Here is a 15574-nt window from a genome sequence, read left to right as displayed (position 1 = left end):
TTCAACTTTTTTGAAGCCGAATTTCTTCACGAATATTTTCAACTTTTTTGAAGCCCAAATACTTCATGAAAATTTTCAATTGACCCATCCCCCCTTACGAAAAAGTTGAAAAAAGACGAAACACCCCCCCATGCGAAAACTTTTTTGAAGCCAAATTTCTTCATGAATATTTTCCACTTTTTTGAATCCCAAATCCTTCATGAAAATGTTCAACTTTTTTGAAGCCGAATTTCTTCATGAATATTTTCAACTTTTTTGAAGCCCAAATCCTTCATGAAAATGTTCAACTTTTTTGAAGCCCAAATCCTTCATGAATATATTCAACTTTTTTGAAGCCCAAATACTTCAAGAAAATATTCAACTTTTTTGAAGCCGAAATACTTCATGAATATATTCAACTTTTTTGAAACCCAAATACTTCAAGAAAATATTCAACTTTTTTGAAGCCAAATTTCTTCATGAATATATTCAACTTTTTTGAAGCCCAAATACTTCATGAAAATATTCAACTTTTTTGAAGCCCAAATACTTCATGAATATATTCAACTTTTTTGAAGCCCAAATCCTTCATGAAAATTTTCAACTTTTTTGAAGCCCAAATACTTCATGAAAATTTTCAACTTTTTTGAAGCCCAAATACTTCATGAACATTTTCAACTTTTTTGAAGCCCAAATCCTTCATGAAAATTTTCAACTTTTTTGAAGCCGAATTTCTTCACGAATATTTTCAACTTTTTTGAAGCCCAAATACTTCATGAAAATTTTCAATTGACCCATCCCCCCTTACGAAAAAGTTGAAAAAAGACGAAACACCCCCCCCATGCGAAAACTTTTTTGAAGCCAAATTTCTTCATGAATATTTTCCACTTTTTTGAATCCCAAATCCTTCATGAAAATGTTCAACTTTTTTGAAGCCGAATTTCTTCATGAATATTTTCAACTTTTTTGAAGCCCAAATCCTTCATGAAAATGTTCAACTTTTTTGAAGCCCAAATACTTCATGAATATTTTCAACTTTTTTGATGCCCAAATCCTTCATGAAAATTTTCAACTTTTTTGAAGCCCAAATACTTCATGAATATATTCAACTTTTTTGAAGCCCAAATACTTCATGAACATTTTCAACTTTTTTGAAGCCCAAATACTTCATGAAAATTTTCAACTTTTTTGAAGCCGAATTTTTTTTTTTAATAAACTAATTATTTCAGTGTGTGTGTTTGCATTTTCATTTACTAAAAGCACAACAGATACTTACATTGTTTCAGTACTTCAGTATTTCAGCACAAATCTCACTTAAGGACTATGGTTTTACTGTTAAATTGAACAACTTTTTGTATATGATGGGTAAAATATGTAATTTTAAGACATTTAAAATTTGTATTTGTTTTTGGAAGAAATGTCACAACCCTCCTCTCAGTGTTCCCCGACCCCCACTTTGGGAACCACTGACCTAGGTGATGGACATTCAACACAATTATTTAGAGAAAACTGTGAAAAAAACTCAAATATCATCCAATCCCTACCTGCGTAACAGAGTATTTCTCTCTTTTCGATTCAACATGTGCCATGCTTCACTCTTTGAATAAACGTCTTTACTTTGCAAAAGTTAAAAAAATTAGAATCTTGTTTTGTGGTGTTTTCTGTTTGACGGGGTTTGTCTTCACTCCTCCGTCTTCCTCGTCTTGTCTCACAGCTGCCGGGGAAGAAGGACCTCTTCATCGAGGCCGACTTGATGAGCCCGCTGGATCATATTGCCAATGTGTCGACGCTAAAGGTGAACCTCATCCGCGCTCTCTCTTCTGACTCCTCAAACTGAGAAACTACAACAGACTGTAAATATTAAACTACACTAATTCTTTGTTTTCTTTCTTTACAGCAACATGAAGTCGACAAACTCTACAAAGTGGAATACAAACCTATTGTTAGCACCTCAGACCAGTGAGCCCCACACACACACACACACACACACACCTGGTGTCACTGTATGACGATGTGTCATTGCTCTCTTTCAGGCTGTGCTTTCTGATCCGGCCGAGGATACAAGCTGTGAAATGGATATGTGGTGAGAACAGATTTTTTTGTTTCATGAAGGCTCAATAAAAGTTTTTTTTTTTTTAAGATTTATTTTGGGCTTTTTGTGCCTTTAATCGAGACATAGGACAGTGGATAGAGTCGGAAATCAGGGAGAGAGAGAGAGAGTGGGGAATGACATGCGGGAGGGAGGCCACGGGTGGGATGTGAACCCGGGCCGCCCACTTGAGACGACAGCCTCCATACATGGGGCGCACGCACTAACCACTGCGCCACCAGCGCCCCAAAGGCTCAACAAAAGTTTTAACAGTCAAATATTCACTCAATCAATTAGACGTAATTTGGAAAGCAAATTTAAATCAACAAGAATCCAACACACAGCGCTTTACATCCCCACTATGCAGGATGTCATTAAACTGAAAGAAGGACAAAGATATCCGTCTCACGATAGAGAACCAAGTGTTTGGTGCTCGCCCTCCATGTATGGAGGCTTTAATCCTCTAAGCAGGCAGCCTGGCTTCACATCTGACCTGTGGATCCTTTCCCACATGACACATCCCGCTCTCTCTCTCTCCACTGTCCTGTCTCTTAATAAAGGCCCAAAAAGCCCAAAAATAAAACAACAACAGTGCCTTGCATAAGGGCACATCAGCACCTCTTCAGCTATTAGACCAATTTCCAGACTTGGTCCACACCGGGACATAAACCGGCAGCCATCCAGTTCCCAACCAAAGTCCCTACAGCTGCTCGTAACCCAGACTGATTTCATGTTTGACCTTTGTTGTCATATACATCCTTTATTTCCTGCGTTCTTTAAGAAGCCTACTTTATATCTAATGCTATATTCTTTGTTGTTTCAGATGTGGCAAATGCAGACAAGGCAGCAGGAAGACTTAGAAGATACAAGATGATCTTTACCCCTCAGAAGGTTTCGTCTCACTCTGCTGTTGTGTTCACGCTCTTTGCTTTGTTTTCTTTATGTCATCAATGACCTTCCTTCATTTGTTTGTCTTCCAGTTTTATGCGTGTGAGGCGGTGCTGGAGGAGCAGGGCATCTTTGGTGGTGAGCGTCTTTTACTTTTCTTCAGCAGTGGTTAGTGTTTGTTGGAAGAAAGTTTTTTTTTTTTTTTTTTTGTACTGTACTTGTTTTTATATGCCAACAGATGTGACCACTGATGAATGGTCCTTCTACCTGCTTCCTCTGGATGATGACATCATCAGTCTGGAGCTGCCGGAGTTCTTCAGGGACAACTTCCTGGTAAGTAATAAACACAGCGTGAGTTTTGCTGCATTCATGTGGTGTCGTACAAATCGGAAAAAGACGAGTTTCCGAGTTGTAAAATGCACATGAACACCTGCTCAAGACGGAACAACAACTGAGAAACTCAGTTTCTGAATTAGGTGCCCGACTTCATCATCACATAGGGGGCAAAATATGTTTTGTTAATGTTAACATTTTTTTTTATTAATTCACGTATTGCACATCAACATTTTGCTCAAATATAACTTATAACAGTTACATACGTTGTTACAATATTCTGACTTTCCAAGCTGAAATCACTTGAACACACTGAAGCATTAGTCTGGTAGTTTGTGACTGTATGTCAACCCCGTGGTTGACTGGAGACCAGTCCATAGTGTGCCCCGCCTCTTGTTCAATGACAGCTGGGATTAGCTCCACCCCCCCAGCCTAACAGGAGAGGCATATGGATAATGGTTGGATGGATGAATCATTTTGTACACTCATCACTCAGGCAGGGGACCAGCGGTGGGTGAGGACAGCTGGCAGTGCCCTGCACCTCCTTCACTCTCTGTACGGCCCCTTCTCTAAAGTCTACGGGATCGGCCGATGTTCCAAGGTGCAGCATGACCCGAGACTAACACGCAGTTTAACCTTCAGATCCACCGTGTTGTGTTTGATGAAAATTTGAACTGCCGTTAACTGTGCAAACATTAGATGGCGTACGAGTCGTGGAGGGAGCAGGTCGAGGAGGGGGAGCAGACGGCTCGTCAGGCTGAAATAGGAAAAGTTTTCCTCATTGACAGAGGTGAGAAGCAGACCAGGACCCCCTCTTACGTGGGCCGTCATGCTGAACTGTGCCGTGTTTACTCTTTAACTTTGTCGTGGTCTCTGCAGATGTGGACTATGTCACGCCTCTGTGCTCGCAAGTCGTCTACGAAGGACTCGTGGACGATATATTTAGAATCAAATGTGGTGAGTGTCAAAGCATAGCAGAGGAAGGTTAACTGTGTCTTGTGTAATATTCTGCTTTTACAAACCCTGAATACATTCATTTTTATTTCATTTAACCAGGAAAAGATTCTCGTTCAGATATCAGATCTATTTTTTTTCAAAGGAGTCTCGACCGTCTTTGTACATTCATATAGATTCAACAAAATATATTGGTGTCCCAGTCTGTGTATTCACATTGACGGCCTCGTGGGAGCTCCACATACACTTACACACAGAGTCAGTGCTGCGCTCCCTCACAATATTTGTGCCTCAGTCTGAATGCCACAGGGACGTACATATCTAAACCGGGCTTACTGACACAGAACTGAAAAACAGAGAAATGGAAAAATCTCTTACAGGCATGCTCATAGACTACGAGGCCTTGTTCCTGCACCTCAAAATCAAATCGTTGTTTTATCATCGATAACATCAGACAAATTCTTATTTAATATACATATATATAGAAAAAATATTTAGCTCATTTTAGAGATACTTTGATGCTGGATTGTTCTGTTAGTCAGTCTAATTTTGGCTTATTTCAGACTAATTTAAACATTTGAAGACATCACTTGTCCACTCATGAGTCTTATATTTCAACATCTTCCATCATCACAGATGTATCATAGAATCACTGCTAAAGCCATTTGGGGTAATACTCCCAGCTCCAGCTTAGACTGGGTTGTTTTATTGTAGAACTAAACTTCCTCTGATTGTAGATTTCTTTGTGCACATTCTTGTGTCGACGTGTCGTCTAATCACGGCATCTGTCATGCAGGATGTGTAGAGTTTGGCCCCGATGTCACGTCCTCGGACAAAAGCATCAAAGTCATGTTGAACTCTCAGGACAGGGTGAGTGTGGCTGACGTTAGAGAGGGAAGTCCTCTGCTGCTGGACTCTCGGGGACGATCCCGTTTAAACTCTCTGCTGTCTCCTAGGTCTTCAACGAAATCAGGAACGAGCATTTCTCCAACGTCTTTGGTTTTCTGAGTCAGAAAGCCAAAAACCTCCAGACTGCATATGACGTGAGTGAACGTTACTCACCCTCATCGATCACTGTTACCATGGTTACCTAAAATGTTTACACTTTTCTCCTTTATTATTAATCCTGCAGAAGCGTCGGGGCATGGACATAAAGCAGATGAAGACATTTGTGTCCGAGGAACTGAAAGGGTTAAAACAGGAACATCGATTACTTAGCCTGCGTGAGTTTTTAGATCAGGACTTTATTCTGTAAATCACAGTGATCGTCACATATCTCCGGTTAAAGCTGCGTTTTTGACGAGCACGTTCTCTTTCAGACATCAGTGCCAGTGAGTCGATCATGAAGAAGAAAACCAAGCAGGATTTTCAGGAGTTTCTGAAGACTGAACACTGTGAGAATCGTTTATTTCATCCTCTGATTCAGATGTTTGTGAGTTTTTATATCGTATATTTTTTATACCAACGCTTGATGTGTTGTTTTCTGTTTCAGCTTTACTTGAAGGATTTGAAATCCGTGAATGTATTTCTTTCATAGAGGAGCACATCAACAGACAGGTCAGTGACGGAAACATTTCAATCAGGGCTGTCGAACGATTACATTTCTTAATCGCTAAATTGCAGAAGATAATCACACATTTGTGAATCGCATGTTTGAAATAAATTCCATTATATTACAAAGGCCAACAGGGTACCCCGTGCACCATCTGTATACGCTCTCAGGTGTGCACGGTTGCAGGAACATATCATGAAATTATAAATCAAAAATGACCAACCATGCCTTTAATTAATCGTGATTAACTAGTTCATGCTGACAGCCCTCATTTCAATTTTTTTTAAAGGTCTCCATGATAGAGAGTCTGAGGCTGCTTTGTCTTTTGTCCATCACAGAAAACAGTGAGTCGTCTTTTTCAATAGACAGAAATGCAGAAGATTCTCCTGCTGAAGTAATAACTGTGAGATGTGTTTGTTTCCTCTCTCTCACAGGTCTACTGCCAAAAGATTACCGGTCATTAAAAGCACAATATCTACAGGTGTGTGCAGTTCCCAAACAAATTGATTTATGGAAGCCACATAGAGACTGAAAAAAGCTTTTTGTGTCAGGATCTGCACTTCGAATCCGACCTTAAACTTTTAGCATTTTATGGAAACATAACAGTGGAAATTATTTTAGCGAGTTTATTGTTAGTGTCACACGTTAAATTTTCTTATATTTGTGTGTGTGTTGCTTTGAATAAATGCGTCTGCTCAATGAGAATGATCGGATTAACCTCATCAGAGCTATGGAGTAGACCACCTGCTCACATTCACCAACCTGAGGCAGCTCGGGCTGCTGGTGGAGCAGCAGCCGGGAGAGACGCTGACCGTGATGGAGAGCAAAGTGGGGAAACTCGTTAACGACAAGACTGCAGGTTAAAAAAAAAAAAACCTTTTCTATATCAGAATCACTTCTGTTTGCATGTCCAGATGTATTGTTTTGGGAATTCTACAGACGGAATACTTTTGTCTTTTCTGCTTGATTTATTCTTCCAGGAAAGTTGACTGACGCCTTCTCCTCTCGCTAAGAAGAGCAATTTCAGAGCCCTGAGCCGAAGGCTAAATTTGGTAAATTAGCTTCTTTCGTGTTCTTCCTTCAAAAGGCATTTGTCCTCATGTCAGTGTGTTTTTTTTGTGTTCTTGCCTTGCTGAAAGTTCAGTATTTTAATGAGAATATCACAATTTATTGTGTAAAGGTGCCAAAGACTGATGAAGAATACGACCTGCGCGTGCGTCCCCAGAGACATGGCTTACATTTTCAGCGGTGCCTACGTCCCCCTGAGCTGCAAACTCATCGAGCAGGTGATTAAAACCAGCTGTTTTTGTTCATTTCACAGCATCTGACTGGTTGTCTTTATCATGAATAAATAAGACACCACATGATACAGTTATTTGTCCTGCTCCGGTCAACGGCAGGTGCTGGAGCGAGACGGTTGGACGGGGCTTGAAGAAGTAACCCGGCTGCTAAACGGGCATGAATTTGCCGTTACAGGTAAAGACATGATTTGAAGCTCTCGAGTTTCACTGAATGTTTACATGCTTAGGAATATCAGGGTGAATTATTTCTGTAGAAAACAAATATCTTACACTCAAAGGGAAAAACACATCTGTAACCTTAAGGCCCTGACACACCCAGCATACGGCAAAGAACTAGTAGCCTTCAGACTTTAAATAGCCGTGGAGAAAGGCAGTGTCTCTGCCATGTGTATGTGTTAATGGCTTTCTTTTTGGCTTTTTACTTGTGTGAATTACATAACAAAGGCTTCAGACAGGAGAGCGCTGTGATAGCAGACAGGCAGGGTGAAAGAAAAGATCCCAACACCAGGGACATCAACGGTACGTCTTTAACATTCTGCTCGGCTGTGTGATTTCTCCTCCTGCTGAAAAATTCAATCATCAGAGGGAACATTCTCACTCGCTCTCTTTTCTTGGTTTCCTGAGATACAAAAGCTCGCAGGATGATTTATCATCATCATCATCATCATCATCATCAGCTTCTTCTGCTCTGCTGTGTGTGCAGGGTTTCATTAGATCTGTATGAACGAGGATAAAGAACACATGTTCTCTGTCCTGAGACGTTTAGAGAGCATCGTCTGCTGGAGGAAAATGTGTTTGAAGGCTTTGACAAACAGGAAGTGTGATTTGGGAAGGCCGTAGTCAAGAGAGTGACTTTAAGAGTGGGAGGCAGAAAACTGAAGCTCCTGTCTATTTCTGTACGACTGTGAATGCCTGAGTGTTTGGAGGAGGAAGTGCAAGATGGCGCCAGTGTGTGAGGCGGGCCGTCAGCTGCACCGACTGCTCCGACTATTTTGTTTGTTTCTGTTGTTCGTAACACTTGTTGCACATACTGTCAACACTCTGCGGTTTTATGATCGCCAAACGTTGCTAGATCTAAGAATATCCGCCAACAATCTGGTCAACTTTGATACTTATGGACAAAAAACTCTGCCTCCTTTCCTCTCTGGCGTCCCGTCATACCTCTGCCGCACTCCAGTGCCACCACCTCGGCGTAAACGCCACCGCCGCCGGGGTAAACGTGGTGGCTGTCTGGTGAGGCTGAGGGTCGGGTTGGTTCGTCCTAATCGAGGAGGATCTGGAGCGGGGCCTCGCCTTTGTGTCTCTGGACGTTCGCTGGACCCTGTCGCTGCCTGGTTGGTACCGGTGGCGGGCTCGGATGGGATGTTCCAGCCCCGCGGACCCTGCTCTCCTTGTCTCCGCTGGCGCGGAGTAAATCTGGGGAACCTGCAGCCTTTGTGTCGGGCCTCCCTGTCAGCTGCTTGTCCTGACCCGCCAGCTCCTGCCAGGTTCGGCCTGGTAAACGCCAGATCGCTGACGAACAAATCATTTATCCTTAAGGATTTCTTCATATCCCGGGAACTGGATTTCCTCTTTATCTCCGAGACCTGGCTGAGTGTCGGTGAGTCCAGTGTCTTCGCCGAACTTTTACCTGACGACTGCTGCTTTTTTAACTCTCCGCGGACGTCTGGCCGAGGAGGGGGAATTGCGACTGTTTTTAAAGGTGTGTTTAAGTGTAAACAGTTATCGCTGCCATCCTCCTTCACCAGCTTTGAGCTCAGTCTGTTTGAGCTGGGCTATTCTCACACGGTTCTGTGTGCTGTGATCTACCGGCCTCCCAAATATAACAGAGACTTTTTAACACATTTTTCTGTGTTCCTGGCTGATATTATGCCCAAATATGACCGGGTCCTTATTGTCGGAGATTGCAATATTCATGTGTGTTGCCCTGATAATCCTTTGGCGCGAGATTTTTTTAAACCTCATTGACTCTTTTAATCTCGTGCAGTCTGTACTTGGGCCTACACATGAACGCGGTCACACACTGGATCTTGTGTTATCTTATGGTCTGCCTGTTCTTAACCTGGAGGTCTGTGACGCCTTTTTCTCTGACCATATGCCTGTACTGTTTGAAGCTGCTGTCCGCTGTCCCACTGTTAAACCTCGCGCTGCTGCTCGCAGATGTCGAGTTTTTAACCCTTCCACTGCTGCTCACTTCTCTGCAGTTTTTAGTCAGAACTGCGTCTTTCCCGAGTCTGTGTATGAGGATACAGAGGCTCTAAACGCGTGGTTTCGCGACACCTGTCAATCTGCCATAGACATTGCGGCTCCATTAAAGACCAGGCAGCAGAAAGCCAAATCAGAGCCCTGGCTGAACGAAACAACCCGCACTGCCAGACAGGATTGTCGAAAAGCTGAGCGAAAGTGGAAAAAGGACAAATTACAAGTGTCTTTTCAGACACTGAGGGACTGCTGGCGTCACTACCAATCCACTGTGAAAGAGGCTAAAAGACAATATTTTTCTGATATCGTTGTTTTAAATTGTCATAAGCCTCGTGTGCTGTTTAAAGTTATCAACTCTGTTCTGAATGCACCACAGAGAGGAATTGAGGCCTCCCCTGCTGTGTGTGAGAACTTTCTTCATCACTTCATTGACAAAGTCACATCTGCCAGAGCACTTAATTCACCTCCTGCTTCTGATCCTTCAGTGTTTGTCCCCTGCTCTGCTGTGTTGGACACGTTTGAGCCTGTGACCCTGTCTTTTGTGCAGGAGATTGTGGGTCACTTGAAGCCCTCAGGCTCTCCGGATGATACTGTCCCGCCTCGTTTATTTAAGGAGGTTTTTCCCACTGTTGGGCCATCTTGTCTCTCAGTTATTAATAGCAGTCTGTCCACTGGAGTAGTCCCTGTAAATCTTAAACATGCAGTTGTGCAGCCTTTACTAAAAAAGCCTGGACTGGACCCTGCTGTTTTGGCAAATTACAGGCCTATCTCAAAATTGCCTTTCTTCTCTAAAATCTTAGAGAAGATTGTGTATTCCCAACTCATGGACTTTTTAAATCAACAAAATGTTCTAGAGATTTTCCAATCAGGTTTTAAAACTTTGCACAGCACAGAATCAGCACTTTTAAGAGTTTTTAATGACATCTTTTTAGCTACTGACTCTGGTCACTGTGTTGTCCTTGTACTTTTAGATTTGACTGCAGCATTCGATACAGTGGACCATGATATATTGATTGCTCGTTTGGAGCAGTGGGTGGGCATCAGTGGCACAGCACTAGAGTGGTTCAGGTCCTACCTGTCACATCGGACTTTCTGTGTCAGCCTTGATGACTCTGTGTCCTCCACTGCTCCTCTTTCATGTGGGGTACCACAGGGCTCTGTGCTTGGCCCTCTTTTATTTTCTCTTTATCTTTTACCACTTGGCTCTATTCTGAGGAAACATGGCATTTCTTTTCATTGCTATGCGGATGACAGCCAGATCTATGTCCCCCTCAAAAAGGCTGATTCGTACTCCACTAACCCACTGCAAAAATGTTTACATGACATTAAAGCTTGGATGTCGTTAAATTTTCTGAATTTTAATGAAAACAAGACAGAAGTCATGGTCTTTGGTGGCACTTCTGTGACCCTCCCCCAAGTTGATCTGGTTTCTCTGGCACAGTATCACAAGCCAGTTGTGAACAATCTGGGTGTAAAAGTGGACTCAGACCTTAAATTTGACAGCCAGATTAAAGCTGTGGTGAAGTCTAGTTTTTTCCAGTTAAGGCAGCTGGCAAAAATTAAACCAGTCCTTCAGAGACAGCAATTTGAGACAGTAATCCACGCCTTTGTGACCACTAGGCTGGACTACTGTAATGCACTGTATATGGGGGTTAGTGGGTCCTCCATTGCGCGTCTTCAACTGGTTCAAAATGCTGCTGCACGTCTTTTAACTGGCACAAGCAAGTATGAGCACATCTCACCTATTTTAGCTTCACTTCACTGGCTGCCCGTCCATTTTAGGATTCATTTTAAAATTCTTTTATTTTCTTTTAAAGCCTTAAATGGACTTGCCCCTCCTTACCTTTCTGAATTGCTGCACCCCTACATGCCTAGCCGATCTCTCAGGTCAGCTGACCAGCTGCTCCTGACAGTCCCTAAAGCTAGGCTTAAGCTCAGAGGGGACCGAGCTTTTGCTATTGCTGCTCCAAGGCTTTGGAATGGGCTGCCGCTGCACATTAGGCAGGCCTCTTCTCTATCTCGTTTTAAAACTCTTCTTAAAACCTACTTCTTTTCTTTGGCTTTTACCCCCACGTAGAGTGTTGATTTTATGTGTTTTATGTGACTGTATTTGTTTTATGTGTACACATGCATATTTTTATATATTTTTATTTATTTGTTATCTCTATTTTACTCTCTTGTGCAGCACTTTGGAAACCTTGTGTTTGTTTAAACTTGTGCTATATAAATAAAGTGGATTGGATTGGATTGGATTTGTGTGGAGCTGCACGGTGTCTCACACTGCATGAAGAGCTGCTTTGTAAGCTGCAGGATTTTGATCAGGTGTTGAGCATGATGTTGATTTAAATGGAGAAATATTAATATACAAGGTCATGTACTGTACAATCATCAATCATTATTATAACGCCAATTCAAAACAAATCTGATCATCTTCATCCTGCTCCTCTTCTTCAGTCTTGATCTTCATCCAGCTCCTGTCTTTGTCAGATTGTCAGTAAATAGTTGTGTCTTTTATTCTTGTGCATGAAGATTTTTTAAGATTAAAATCGTCTGTGGCGTCCTCCGCAGCGCACCTCGCTGTCGTATTTGTGTATCCAGACAAACAGAACAAAGGATTCATTTTCCATTGAAGTCAGAAATCTTCATGTGAACAGAGCGGGCACAACAAAGGCACGTTTATCTCCCTGTCAGCGTCTTTGTTGGAGACGACAAGCCACGCTCTTCCTCTAAACGCCGTCATTAGCACGAATACAGCCGTCTGTAGCGTGGTGTTGTTCTCAGCAGACAGCTGGAAACAGACGTCATGTTTCCTCTCATCAGTTGTTAGTGAACGTTTATGATCTCAGGAGTGTTTACACCCCGGGCTCTGTGTTCACCTGTTAGAGGCTAAATGTTCAAGTTGATTTCTTCAGCCTGCAGATACGACACACACCGAACTGTCTGCATTATTAAATAGTTCCAGTCAAACTTGTTTTGTCCCTCACAGGCTCAGGTTGTTATTCTCCATTAGGCCCCTCCCCCAAAGCCTGAGATATTTCTATAACCACACCTCCTTCACACTAATGAAGGTTTAAATGAACAACATCTGACTCCTTCAACACATGATGTAATAAATGAATCTCTCTCAATGTAGCCATTGAGCCACGGCCTGTAGTCGCCATGGTAACAGTTAAATACACATACTCCACATGCTAACAGTTAGCTAACAACGGGCTGTAGATGCTAGCAGAGTCAGACTTGATCTAAATCCTGTAATATTCCTGAACCTCGAGCTTACAGCGCTATGTGTTTTTTACGGTGATGCAGTTACACTCAGAGACCTTCAGTGCTAAAGCGCAGCGACATCTTTATACAGATATAGATTGTGTTATGATCTGGATTAAACAGAACCCTGACGTCTTTTCCTCTTTGAGTTGAAACGTCTGACGGTAAGAAAAGAAAACGATACTCTGATAATCACTTTGAACAAAAACTCAACCTGCAGGAGTCGGCCTTGAGTCTCCTCTCATCAATCAAAAGGAGCAGGATTTACTCTGAAAGACTTGTTAGGATTCCCCCTGAGTGCGGTCTGACAGGCAGAGACCTGCATGTGTCCCTGTTTGTCTGTGTGTAGTAAACATGTCGTATGGAGACGCAGCGAGAGGAGCACGAACTCCTCGTTTACTCACACATCAGCTTCCTGTGCAAACACAGCGTCTCGTTTCCTCGCCGACTGTACGCCATGTGGTTATTAATAAATCAGTTCAGATCTTCCTGAGGTTGTGGACACAAACTGAAAAGGTCACTCTCCATTCCTCTGAAGGAACATGGAGAGTAAATGTAAACAAGCTTAATGAAGGCGTGCTGCAGAAACAGCGCTAGAGAGAGAGAAAAGGAGACACTGAGTTCACATGATCCATAACAATCAGATATTAACCCTCTGATACCTGCACGACGTCATCAGATAGAAAGAGTTTGTTCTGTCAGATATTCTTCATGAGAGTCTGGGCAGGTTCAGACAACGTGAGAAAGATGATCACAAGACAGAGATCTGAACAAATCCTGAACCAGAATCAGGATCCATGTGGACCTGATTAGATGGATCAATGAGTGAAAATAATAATATTTTTTCTTACATAATATTTCTACAGATAAGGAAACATTCAGAAGCAGTGAAATCAAACCCAGTTTATTCAAACTGATCTGCAGGTAATCGAACAGAGCGGCTAACGTTAGCATTGCTAGCTCCTTCTTGCAGGTTAATTCTGAGTGTGTATCTCCATGTTATAGATCTAACTACTGAACTGTACTTTGTCCTTCAACAACCCGGTTTAAACCGTGTTGGATTACTTTAGAACAAACCGGTCCAGAATCTGACTTTCCTTATAGCTAGCAGTTTCAACAGGATCCTCGTCTGCAGGGTTACGTCTCCACCGTTTTGTTTTTTTCTCCGACAGCGTGCTCCCTAACAAGTCCGTTTCTGAAGGAGTCTTATATAACATGCAAAAGTTCTCAAAACTACAAAATAAATGTTTCTGTGTGTTATTATTCTTTAAACGAATATAAAATAATTCGGTTCTGCTACTTAAGAGCTTCTTATTAATGCAATACAGTTGCATACAGGTTCATACAGGAGGAGATCAATCCTCGCTTAGCATTATGCTAACAAATAACATAGGAAATCCCATAGAGAAACTACGAAGCTAGCGGAGTTAGCATTACACATTTTACAAGAATATAACTACAAAATATGAAAACGAACAGTCTTCATGAACCCACGGTTACTTTAAGAGATATGCAGGAGCTTTACAAAACTAGCAAAACAACATGGGAGCTAGGGACAACCCATGACAGACATACAGTGGTGCCCATATATGAACGTGGCGATGAGCTAAGCTAGCGCTCATGAGCATCATAGCTAAAGTACCTTAAAACCTTCAAAACACATTTAAAACACATCCTGACACACACTAAAGGATGGCGTTAGCTTCCACATGTTATAGAAGAATATATAGACCACATGTATGTGATTTGTGACATTTACTCACCTGTAAATAAATCATAGCAACAGGTAGTGTGTTTCCTTTCCTCGCTTCTGTCAGTCTAAAGACAAGGTCTGACGAGCACACTAAGCTGTCTCACCTGGAGGTTACGCCTCCTTGTGGCACAAATTGGAACCACACTCTAAATGAGATTTTACACAAAGTAACAGAACTAATGCTCCCAATTAGACATTTACATATTGAAAAATACACAATACACAAAAATAAATCACATAATGTGATCACACATGTCTGTGTGTCACACGTGCTTGCAGCGAGCTCCGTCAGAAATCGACTGGGCGCTGCTGGCACGCTCTGGATGGTCTTTAGTACTTCCTGCTTGTTAAAGGAGACACTGCTCCCTCAGCGAGGAGGCGAGTAGATTTGTTCTGACTCCTCTTCCTCTCAGGAAGGCGTCATGTGACCCCGAGAGACTTTTTCATTTTCGAGCTTCGCTTCACAAATCGTGTGAAAGTCAAAACAAACTTCTCCTCGCCGCTTCAGAGAGCGAAACCCCGAGGACTGACTGCAGGCGGCAAGCGAATGAAGAGAGGAGCGAATGAAGAGAGGAGCGAATGAAGAGAGGAGCGAGGAGCGAATGAAGAGAGGAGCGAGGAGTGAATGAAGAGAGGAGTGAATGAAGAGAGGAGCGAATGAAGAGAGGAGCGAGGAGCATTTACTGAGGAGAGAGGCTGACTACACGCTGACAATGCCTCCATCTCCTCCTCTTCCTCTTCCTCCTCTTCCTCCTCTTCTTCCTCTTCCTCCTCCTCCTCTTCCTCCTCTTCTTCCTCTTCTTCCTCTTCCTCTTCCTCCTCTTCCTCTTCCTCTTCCTCCTCCTCTTCCTCCTCCTCTTCCTCTTCCTCCTCCTCTTCCTCCTCCTCTTCCCCTTCCTCCTCTTCCTCCTCTTCTTCCTCTTCCTCCTCTTCCTCTTCCTCCTCTTCCACCTCTTCCTCCTCTTCTTCCTCTTCCTCCTCCTCCTCTTCCTCCTCTTCTTCCTCTTCCTCCTCCTCCTCCTACACGCTCCTGTTGATGGTTTGATGATTTATTTCATTGTGTTCAGTAGTTTTTCATAAATCCAGAAAGCTGCAGGTGAAGCTTGTAACTCTGGTCCAATAAATCTTTAATCACCTGTCTCTGCGCTCGTCTGAACTCTCTCTCTTTTCAAACAGAGGATTAGTCTCCACCGAGGGCGTTTGGCGACTTTCTCTCCACCGAGGGCGTTCGACGACTTTCTCTCCTCTCCTCAGGCGGA

General features: G+C 42.7%; 1 pseudogene; it reads left to right on the top strand.

Annotated features, from left to right (window-relative positions):
• Positions 1–2429: 2429 nt before the first annotated feature.
• Positions 2430–7334, top strand: LOC132961606 (vacuolar protein sorting-associated protein 33B-like; annotated as a pseudogene).
• The last annotated feature ends 8240 nt before the right edge of the window (positions 7335–15574 follow it).

Source organism: Labrus mixtus, unplaced genomic scaffold (genome assembly GCF_963584025.1).
Source record: "Labrus mixtus unplaced genomic scaffold, fLabMix1.1 SCAFFOLD_29, whole genome shotgun sequence".
Taxonomy (NCBI): Eukaryota; Metazoa; Chordata; class Actinopteri; order Labriformes; family Labridae; genus Labrus; species Labrus mixtus.
Note: the sequence above shows the minus strand (reverse complement) of the source record. Positions and strands in the feature narration are given on the sequence as shown.